The 11,681-nt window shown below is 38.4% G+C and overlaps 1 protein-coding gene across 5 annotated transcripts in view; it reads right to left on the bottom strand.

The window, feature by feature from the left end:
* SGO2 (shugoshin 2) overlaps positions 1 to 11,681 on the bottom strand; it is a 73,055-nt gene that overhangs the window by 49,857 nt on the left and 11,517 nt on the right. The window contains exon 1 of one of the 5 annotated variants that reach the window (XM_040475788.1): positions 2,455 to 2,577. The exons of 1 other annotated variant lie outside the window; for it this stretch is intronic. The gene's annotated coding sequence lies outside the window, so the exon portion shown is untranslated. Of the gene's footprint in view, positions 1 to 1,924; positions 2,434 to 2,454; positions 2,578 to 11,681 lie in introns of those variants that run through there. 3 more of the 5 variants (XM_040475792.1, XM_040475791.1, XM_040475790.1) reach the window with 3 other exon arrangements.

Here is an 11,681-nt window from a genome sequence, read left to right as displayed (position 1 = left end):
AGAGAGAATCTCAAGCAGGCTCTGCACCATCAGTCCAGAGTGATGCAGGGCTTGAACTCACCAACTGTGAGATCATGACCTAAGCAGAAACTAAGAGTCAGAAGCTTAGCTGACTGAGCCACCCAAGCATGTCTGCAGCGCAAATTTAACATGTCCTAAACTCAACACATCCAAACCTGCTCCACTGTGTCTCCTCCATCTCATTTAATGGAAACTCCATCTCCACCTGCTCAGCTCAGAAACATCTTTCTCTCACATCCCACATCCACTCGATCATCAGTCATGCTGGCCTTGACCTTCACAACATGTTCACATGGGCCACCTATTGCTATCACTCTGATCCAAGTGGCCATTCTCTCTCATGTACATTATTGCTGTAACTACCTAAATGGTGTTCTTGTTTCCACCTTTCTTCCTACTATCTATTCTCAACCTAGTAACCAAATCATCCCTTTACACTTAATTCATGTCACTCCTCTGTTAAAAACCCTCCAGTGGTTCCCATATCACTGGAGTAGAGTCATAATCCTTGTAATGGCCTGTAAAGTATTACACAGTTTAACACTTCCCCTCCCTCCCCAATTCCCCATCCAGTACCTCTCTGACCTCTTCATCACTCTTCCTTCACTCACTAAGCTCCAGCCATTGGCTACCGTGGCATACTCCCACTGCAGAATCTTTATATTCCCGTTTTTTTCTTCTTTGTGTCAACTCTTCCTCCAAATAATCATGGGGTTTACTCACTTTCTTCAAGTCTTTACTAATATGTCACTTTCTTAGCCTTCCCAGACCAAATATTTAAAATTACTCACCTGACCCCATTTCACTATCCTATTATATATTTTCTCCATTAACTTATCAGTGTCTAATATAAGACCACATAATTTCCTTATTTAATTTACTGTCTTCTACTAAAATCTGTTCCATGAGGGCACAGATTTTTGTCAAGTTTGTTTGCTGCTGTACCCTTAGAGCCAAAAGACTGCCTGGCACATAGCGGCTACTGGTTAAACATTTGTTGAAGAAACAACTATGGATAAATGGAAAAAGTGTCAAATACTAAAACTGACCAATGCTGGAATGAGTCTCCTTTGAAAGTGTTGGGCAGATGTTGGGTGATGTCAAGTAAATAATGGGAATATGGTTTTAGAAGAATTTTCTGCAATGGGAAAGAAGTTTAAAGTATTCTAAAAATTTTGTCAAAAAAGAAAAAAGGTAAAATCAAAGATCACTGTCTATTACATAGATAGAACACAGGCACATACAGAAATTCCACAGATAAATGGTTGCATCTTACACCTGTGAAGAGACACTGGCATAGATATCTAGTCCATCTCCAAAAAAATCCACTCAGGAAGACCAAATCTCATTTTACTAATTAGGAAACCACTGCTGAATTGTCCTCCCCAATAAGTTGGCCCCTGGTTCCCTAACTTAATAAATGGCACTATCAATCACCCACCCACATGCTCATGCCAGAAATCAGAGTCTTCCTTTTAACACTGCCCTGTCACCCTCCACATTAACAACCTCACCAAGTAACACTTTAGGAACCAAGGCCAGGCCATTGGAGTACCATTCAAGGATGACTTATGATACAGAGATTGAGGTATTTTAAATACCGGTTGGGACTGTGTTGGGAGTCTCAGTTCTAACATTTCATAGCTATGTTATTTTAATGTCTCTAAGTTTCAACTTTCAGGCTTATAAAGTAATAGTAAGTACATCTAATTGTAGGGACTAAATGAGCCGATGTATGTACAGGACTCGGCACATAGCACTCACTAATACGACCTTTTTATTATTATTCTGTAGCTCCTGTCTGGCCATCATCTCGGCTAACTCTATATCTGAAATATTAAATTCCACATCCAGTTCTGAATTGGATTCTTCATCTAGAAAAATCATAGTCCCTATTCCTTACCTTAGTCCTACCTGTAAATCAAGACGCAGTTCAAGTTCTAAGTTTTTCCCAGTCTTCCATCACCCCTTCGCCTTCAGCCAGGCTTCCTTCCAAATGATCACTCCAAAGGAGAGGGATCATTTAAGAACCTGGGTAAGCAGTCTCCAACGCTCACCCAGCAGGTATTTACTGAAGGTTCACAATGACCTAGATAATGCTCTAAAAAGCAGGAGTAGTGCAGTCAAAAAGACTGAAATCTCTTCCTTCAAGGAGCTGACCTTCTAACTGGCCGCTCGTACCTCTCACCCAGCCGGGCACAAAATCAAAGAGACAAGATGTAGCCACTCAGATCCAAACCGGAGAGTTCCCCAACGAGCCCCTGAGAGCGCGGCCTCAGTTCGCGATACCGGAGGGCGGAGGGTGGGCGGGACCACGGGCCGTGCACGGCTCCCTTGACGGAAGACTCAAGAGAGCAGCGCTGAGAGTTTCGGCTGGGAAAGGCACGGATCTCCCCAAGCAAAGGGGCGGCCGCGCCGAGGTCCCTGACTTACCGCCCTTTCACCATGGGGGCGACGACCACCCAGCCTGAGAAGCTCAGCGCCAGCGGCTACGGCTCTGGTTTAAACTCCGCAGCCGTTAGCGGTTGCCACATCAGCCAATCAGATTCCCAGGAGGCCGCGCAAAGGAGCGCGGTTACCAGGAAGTGGGAGGTGAAGGGGCGGTACCTCGAGCTGAGGGCCAGAGGGGGCGTTTCCAGGCAAGGCAGGGGCTATTCAACGAAGGTGAAAGTGGCAGCTTGGACCATGGGCGGGGCTGGGGGTGGTGGTGGCGGGTGGCTGTTGTTCTGTCTTTTGATGCATTGACCGAAAAGGAAACGTTCCTTTAACAAAAATGCCTTTATTAGAGGTCTAAAAGGCGTAACAGTCATCTTTGCATTATGATGCCAGGACCTTTATTTAGTTTTTCACTTAAAAGCACTCCCTATTTTTCTTTCAACTTGCTGAAGGAAAAGTGGCAATGAAATTTCTTTGAACATTTAGGTCTTAAACAAATGGTTTGATTCAACTAAATATACAAGAATGGCATTTTCCGTTACACCCAACTACATTAAAACATATATTATTCACTTTGTGTTCCAAGTCAGTTAGTTTTCCTTTCACGAGTGACTTTATAATCTATAGAAAAACCTGGGAAAACTACACTGAGAATAAAATATACTCTTTGTATGTCATTAGACAGAAACTGAAAATAGCTTACTAAATCTAGATTTTAATAATTGGTTATAGAGAGATGCAGTCAACTTCATATTCCTGTCATTTTTTTTGTCCATTTGAGGACATTTGAGAATCACAGATTTCCACTTTACCTTAGAAAATCTAGAAGAATTATGTCAAACATGATTCTGAGTTAGATCTTTTAGTTTAATATCTTTAAAGATTGGTGTCCAAAGAGATCTGGCTACATGAATCTTGTATAAGTAGAAGAGTATTTATTGATTGGCCAGCTGCTAAAATTACAGTTTATAGTTCAGTAAAAACTTCAATATAAGTGGTTCAGTATGTAATATACTGGTTTTAGAAATTTCTGGTTTATCTACAGATTAACTAGCACAGTATCTTGTTTACCCAGCCTGACACATTAAATGCTCAATATACGTTACATGATTTTTAAATGAACCATGACATGGCTCTGCCATTTAGTGCCTATTTAATCTTGGCCAAGTCACATAATCTCTTTAAGCTTCTGTTTCTTCATTTGTAATATGGAGGTTAATAACAACATCCAATATATTTTTATGATGGTTCCAATCAGCAGATCATTTTGTTCAAATACATTAATATTTTAAAAAACTAAATACACTTACATTGCTTTTTTCTTGTCTTATTTTGTAGCTACTACTTCAAAACCAAAACAAATAGAAAAGGGAGAGTAGCCAGAGGTAAAAGAGATGTTCAAAACTTTTTCAAGATGTGAATACCAAAACCTATTTTTTAAAAAAAGTGATAATTAACTTATTTGGGGAAGTTGAAAGAATTTAACAAACCAATGCTTTGTAAATTGTAAAAATCTCTTGAAAATGTAAATTCTTTTCATTCACAATCATAAACTTAAAAGGTATAATTAATTGAACTGAATTTACCTTGATTTCAGCCTGCTTTTAGGTCATTTGCCTCTTGGTAGAATGGATAGAGGCAGAAACCCTGAACTAGGAGTGTGAAGAGACAGTTAGTTGTACCTTGAACACACATTAGCTATGTGTTCTTTGTTGTAGTCTCCTTATCTGTAAAATAAACCAGTTAAATTAAATGAGCTCTTGGTCCTATTATGATACTCTTATCATACCTGCACAAGATACTGGTTTTGCTCCTCTTCCTCCATTTTCCTTTATTCCTACACCCATTAATTGCCTGATTTTTTTTTACCTAAGGGTAGATTCCAGTCAATTAAAATTTGATTGCCCTGACCCACCCCCACCTCGCCAATCATCTAAGAAAAACAGTCCCTGTCTAGGAGCTGAGTAGAAGACACATATTGCAAATCAATAAACCAATAAAACAAAATAGAAATGGTGTACTTACATTTTATTAAATCATCTGAATGCATAATGTATATCAATCTGGCAGGTTGAATTGCACCAAGAAAAACTAACCCAGGCTGACAGAAGCAGAAAAGGGCATTGGGTGGTTTAAAGCACTTCTGGAGAGGATAGAGAAGTAGACTTGAAAACAGGAACAAAAGGGTCTTGGCAACAAAGACCCAGCACAGTCATGCTACCAGCACAGCTTGTGAGGATACTGTTGAATTTACACAGCCAGCAGTGGCCCTACATGCTACCACTGGGACCTCCACCACTGCCACCTTTAGAGAAAGTGGGCATCACCCTAATATAGGTCCCCCATCCCTGCTGCCTGGTGCCACTAGCTCCTGTTGGTAGGCCTGCATTGAGTGTGTCTCACTGGTAAAGCCTGGATCATGAGCTACAAAGTCTAGCTGGAAGGGAGTTCTGAACATTCAGCCGGGGTCTGGCTTTTTTAGCTTCTTAGTAAGAGGCCACCTCTACCTCCCATTTAGTCTCAGGAAGGGCTTTTGAGCTGGGCAGCCAAAAGAATGGTAAAGGTTCTTTTCAGCATTTTATGCTACTGTATTATAATAATTTCTATTTTCTTCAATGAAAAGACTTCCTGCTGTGCCAGGTTAGGAATAGGTAATAATCATAACAGCAGCAGATAACATTTATCTAGCATTTTCCATGTCCTAGGCACTGTGTCAAGCCCTTTATATGCCTTTTCAATTCTCACAGTGATCCTATGTGGTAGGTACTATTATTTCCTTTTTATGGTTGAGAAAACTGAGGCACAAAAAAATTTAAGTAAATTCTGCAAAGTTTAGTATGTGATACAGCTAGAATTTGAACACAGGCAGTCTGGCCGGGGCCATTTTGAGATAGTGGAAGAAATGGCTGGTCACTGTCATTTCAGTTTCAAGGCATGACATTCATCATGTAAATTTACTTATGTTACCTGCTTGCCAGCTTTCTCTTTTTCTTCAGTTTATTTATTTATTTTTAGTCCTTTTTGCATTTGGCATTATGCTAGAGTTGAAAATGGATGAGGCAAATCCTGTTTCCTTAAGGGATAAGGCAGACAAGCAAACAATCCATTCCCATACATTATAAGTAGAGATTTAAGATGATTCAACATGGTCTCTCTGGTTTCGGCAAGGGCAGGGAATATGTAACAGGGGAACTAAGCAATCTTATCTCTGACCTAAGTTTATGTATGTGTGGCAGGGAGGCTTCTCTGGGGGAGGTATAAAATAATCAGGGGTCTTGGTCTAACTGGCTGTCTGGCTGGATGACCTCCAGCCAGAGGACTCTTTCATCACCTCTACCCTAATCCACACGCTGGGCTGTACTGAGACAGGGGTTGAGTCTACTTCCCAATCTCTAGCCTGTGCCTCCACAGGATTTTCCAAAGAGGTTCAAGCATCTCTTTACTCAAGATTTCCTGTGATAAAATCCAAACCATACACACTGGAGGCTTGGGGAGGGCTTGAAAAGTCAGCTGTCATAATCACTAGCTTCACTAACAGATTTACATTAACATGCACTATCCAACAGTGCAGGGCCCTGAAGCCCAAAACTCCAGAGTTCTCTCCACATGGACATTCCCCTGGCTGCTGGAGTGGGTCCCAAGAGACCTCCATCTGTACCCTTCCTCAACATACCCAGTTTTTGTTCTACTCCTCACTACAAATGCAAAAGAATAGCAGTCATGGACACTAATGAATTCAGCTGTTTGAAGTCCCTTCAGGATATCTAAGGTAGAAATGTCCAGCAGGCACACAGATATAAAATATCGAACTCAAAAGAGATAGGTGAGTTTGAACACAAAAGTTCTTGGTAAACTTTCAAATTCATACAAATGTAGGACTATGAGCTTTCATTTTATTTAAAACGTTTGCTTCCTTGGGGTGCCTGGGTGGCTTAGTCAGTTAAGGATCCAACTCTTGATTTCAGCTTAGGTCATTATCTCATGGTCGTGGGATTGAGCCTCACATTGGACTCCATGCTGAGAGGGCAGAACCTGCTTGGGATTCTCTTTTTCCCTCTCTCTGCCCCTCTCCAGCTCTCTCTCTCAAAATAAATAAACATTAAAAAAAAAAAAAACATTTGCTTCTTTTGGAAAAAAACCATCTCAACATTTAAAAAATTTTTTCTCCTCTAGTTTCTCTAACAGAATGAAAGGAAATAGTTTGTACCTAAAACTCCCCACTGTTATATCAACCCATACACAAAGGTAGGGCCTCTTAAGATACAGTTAGTCATAAAAAGAAAAATAAAAAGTACTGGTTTCAAACTGACTGAAGCACTACAGAATTTAAGAGGGAAAAGATAAATACAACTGCAGATTCCTCCCAGAGTGAAAATTTAGACAATTAACATAAATAAGCCCCCCCAAAATACGCTCAGCAAATCAAATTTTATTCAGCCAAGGCAGGCATCAGTAAGTAGCTAAATATTTATCATAATAGTTGGTTGTAGAAACTTTGCTATGTTCACCCTAAATGCAAATATGAAGTACTTTTCTCAGTAAACGGACTAGTAATTTTTTTCACTCACAAAATATCATGTATCTTCTCCATCATCTTAATTTTATTTAGATCACATACATGGTTTTCTTAAGATCATATTTGCCATTTTTGTAAGTAATGAATTATACAGAAAGTGGTAGAAATTATTTAGAAAAAAGGAAAAACAGCTAATGGGTTCTATGAGGTTACACTGATGGAAGGTTCATGCTGTCAGAGAATTTTAGAGACCAGTACATCTGACTTATCATTGTAGCAATACAAGGTGGTCCATGCTGATTGCCACAACAGTAGCAGAGAGAGTGATTCCTGTTTGGTTGTAGATTTAGGAGGCCAGCATAGAGGACAGTTCATGTGACCTAGGTGTTGTGGTAGGCTGAAAAGGGATATTGACTTCCTAATCCCTGGAACTTGTGAAAATTACTTCATATGGCAAAATCATGGATATTACCTTAATTTGAAAAAAGAGTCTTTGAAGGTTTAATTATGCTAAAGCTTTTGAGATGAGGAAAGTATCCTGGATTATCCAGGTGGGCTCTAAATGTCATCACAAGTGTTCTCATGAGAGAGAGGCTGAGAGAAATTTGACATATAGACTCACAAGAGAAGGTTGGAGGGGTGCCTGGGTGGCTCAGTCGGTTGGGTGTCTGACTTCAGCTCAGGTCATGATCTCACCGTTAGTGGGTTCGTGCCCTGCGTCCAGCTCTGTGCTGACAGCTGAGAGCCTGGAGCCTGCTTTGGATTCTGTGTCTCCCTCTCTCTCCGCCCCTCCCCCGCTCATGCCCTGTCTCTCAAAAATAAATAAATATTTAAAAAATTAAAAAAAAAAAAAAAAGAGAGGGATGCAGTCACACATGGAGGAACATCAACAGTCACCAGAAGCTGGAAAAGGTGAGGATCAAATTCCTCCTAGAGACTTCAGAGGGAGAGCAGCCATGCTAACACTTGGATTGCGGGTTTCTGGCCACCAGAATTGTCAGAGAATAAATTTCTGTTCTAAGCCACCCAGTTCATGGGAAACTATTGCAATAGCCTCAGGAAACCAATAAAGGGGCTGTGAAGAATGTGTAGGGTTTTACCAGATGAGAATTTCAATGTATGGAAAGGGGCATTTTATGTTGAGAGAAGGGCAAGATAAAGGGAATAAAATGTAAAAGTGAGTAAATTATCTGATAAATAGTTCAGTTCAAATACAATGTAAATATAAAGGACTAGGTAGAAATGGAGGGATGGTGTAATTATTTGGCAATGAGGACACAGGTGAGTTTTTGAGCAGAAAAGGGACATAATCAAGGCTATGCATTATATATATAGCCATATCTATCTATATCTATATCTATATCTATATCTATATCTATATCTACATCTATATCTATCATCTATATATATATATAGAGAGAGAGAGAGAGAGCAGCTTGCAGAAAGACTTCTGGTCTTGCTAGAATAATTTATAGACAGCTCATGTAAACTCTACTTAGCCCCCAACATGGAATTGTATTTATATTTTTTTACTTTTTATTTTGAAATAAATTTATTTATATATTAATTATAATACTTTTTATTTTGACAGACTGTACAGACTCCTTTAATCTGGAAAAGTTACAAAGCTTTTTTTTTTGGTTTTTCATGATCTTGACATTTTTTAAAGAGTAGAGGCACACTAAATTACAATGTTCCTCTATTTGGATTGTCTGAAATTTCCTCGGGATTAAATTCAGATTTTCATTTTGGGTAGAAGTAATGTTGAAGTCTTCTCAGTATATCCCCATCAGGAGCACATAATGTTGGTTTGTACTGTTAACTGGTGATTTCAACTTTGATCACATGATTAAGGTGATGTCTGCCAGGTTTCTCCACTGTAAAATCCCTTTATAATTAATAAGAATTATAACTTATGATTATAATTTCTTTTTATAATTAATAAGAATCTTGTGAGGAGATATGTTGTGTGTAATTATTCTTCTAATCAAAATTTCCAGTCATTAGTTTTTAACATCTATTGATGTATCTTTCCTAAATCAATTATTTCTATGATAGTTGTCAAATGGTGATTTTTTTCTAATTTTATCTTTTTTTTTTTTTTAACATTTATTGGTTGGCAAGAGCTTTCTTCTCCACCCCTATCTATCAGTATGGACTCATCTATCAGTATCTCTCACCATCTGTCAGTATCTATCAGTATCGACTCATGAATTCTTAATTTTATTCAATAGATTATAATCTATTATTGTCATAATAAATTTTGATGAGCAAATTGTCCCACATTTGGCAAGTAACAGCCCCTTAAAGATGATTCCTGTGTCCCTTTGATAGTCCCCATCACTCATTGAACAACTTTCTGGAATAGCAGGATATTTCCGGCTCATTTTGTAGTTTCTCAGTCCCAGCCCTGGGAATTACTCAATCAGCAATTTCACCAAGAAGTTTTGGTTCCTTTTACTAAAGAATGGCAGAATGGGTTTAGAAACCAAAACTTGGGCACTTGGTGGGACTATTGCTACTGGGGTGTCATTAGTTCCAGGCTCTCTTAGGGGACAGAGCTTGAAAATCTATGTACCTTTATATATCCATTACATACATGTATACAAACATCCATATTTCTATATTTACCATTTGTTTGTATCCATCGTCTTATCTGTCTGAAAAACCATGCATTCACACTGATACTTCCAATTCCAATAAAAATAATGGGGTTCCTTCTACTATTTTCCTTTTCAATGGAAAATCTGAGACAGTAAATACTGAGACAGTGAGAAATCTGGTTCCTATTACCTACAATATATTTACTTTTTTGTCAGTCTTAGAATACACAGAAAGTAACTTTCTGACCCATAATTGTGTGAAAATCTGACTAACTAGAGTTGACTATTTGTTTACCATTCTTTTTTTTAATCTCTTGCTTAAGGTTATGCAGTCAAATACTGTGACCTAAAGTTTCTTGGATTCATTAATTTTCTCCCCTCTATTCAAGGTGACTACGTTATTCATTTGAATTATGGTTAGGTTTACTTATGTCTATTTGTATATAGTTTTAGTTTTTTCCCCTATCTTTAGATGCGTGCATGTTTATACTCATATGTGCATTTTAGTAGGTGAAACATTAACTAGTTTTAGAAGTCAGAACTTGGGGCGCCTGGGTGGCTCAGTCGGTTAAGCGTTCGACTTCGGCTCAGGTCATGATCTCACACTCTGTGGGTTCGAGCCCCACGTCAGGCTCTGTGCTGACTGCTCACAGCCTGGAGCCTGCTTTAGATTCTGTGTCTCCCTCTCTCTCTGCCCCTCCCCTGCTCATGCTCTGTCTCCGTCTCAAAAAAAAAAAAAAAACCAAAAAAAAACAAAACATTAGAAGTCAGAACTTTATGAATACATGTATTCAAAAGTATCACTCTTCCTTTCTTCTATCCCTTTCTCACTCCTACTTCCTTGCAGCCTGCATTAGTTTCTTATGGCTGCTGTAACAAATCACCAGAAATTTCGTAGTTTAAAACAACAGAAATTGATTTTCTGATAGTTCCAGAGGCCAGAATTCTGAGTCAAGCCTTATGGGGCTAACCTGAGTATGTCAGCAAGGGTGTGCTCCCTCTGAAGCTCCAGGGAGAATTTTTCCTTGCCTTTTTCATCCTCCAGAGCTTCATTCCTTACATTCCTCCACTCTGGGGACCTTCTTCTTTTGTTCAAAACCCAGTAGCATCACCTCTTGTGACTCTGCTTTCCTCTGTTTCCATCACACAGCCTTCTGTTCTACCTGTAGTCCAATCTCCTTCTGCCTGCCTCTTACAAAGATACTTATGATTACGTGTAGGACCCACCCTGAAAATCCCAGATAATCTCTCCATCTGAAGGTATTTAATCTAATAACATCTACAAAGACAGTTTTTCCACATAAGGTAACATTCACAGTTTCCAGGGATTAGCACCTGGATAATTTTGGTGGCTATTATTAAGCCGATTATAGATAACTAATCTTAATAGTTTTTTGTTTGTTTATGATTCCTATGCTTTTATTTGTACAAATGATTAGATACATGTAGGTTTTCTCATTTCCTATTTTTACACAAAAAGTGACATACTGTAAAAAATCTTACATTTCATCTTCTTTGCTTAACAAAATTTTCTAGAAATCACTCTACATTAGTTCATAGAAAATGACCTCATTCTTTTCCATAACTTCATAGTACTCCATCCTATGGATCCATCCACACACTCTCCTATGTATAGAAATTTAATTTTTTTTCTGATATTTTGCAAGTACAATACTGCAATCACTAACTTTGTGCTTAGAATATTCACACTGTTGGTGGTATACCATCAGGGTAGATTTAACTTTCATTTCACGTATGAGTGAGTTTTGGTATCTTTTCATATTTTTGAGAAATATGTGAAAAATGGTGTGTGCATGTAAATCATCTCACAGTTAGGAATTTCTCTATTTTTTGTTCAAAAAAATGTTTAAACACAGTCAAATCTATCAATTTTATTTTTTATTGCATCTGAATTTTTAGTTGTAATTAGAAAGTCTTTTCCTACATGCAGGTTGTAGAGAAAACCATACATTATTTCTTCTAGTACTTATATGACTTCATCTTTGACATTTATATCCCTGGAGCTTTTGGAGTTTATTCTTATAGTGTGAGACTTGCTTTTTTTTTTTTTTTTTTTTTTTTTTTTTTTTTTTTTTTTTTTTTTT

Source organism: Herpailurus yagouaroundi, unplaced genomic scaffold (assembly GCF_014898765.1).
Source record: "Herpailurus yagouaroundi ecotype Mexico unplaced genomic scaffold, PumYag 140, whole genome shotgun sequence".
NCBI lineage: Eukaryota > Metazoa > Chordata > Mammalia > Carnivora > Felidae > Herpailurus > Herpailurus yagouaroundi.
Note: the sequence above shows the minus strand (reverse complement) of the source record. Positions and strands in the feature narration are given on the sequence as shown.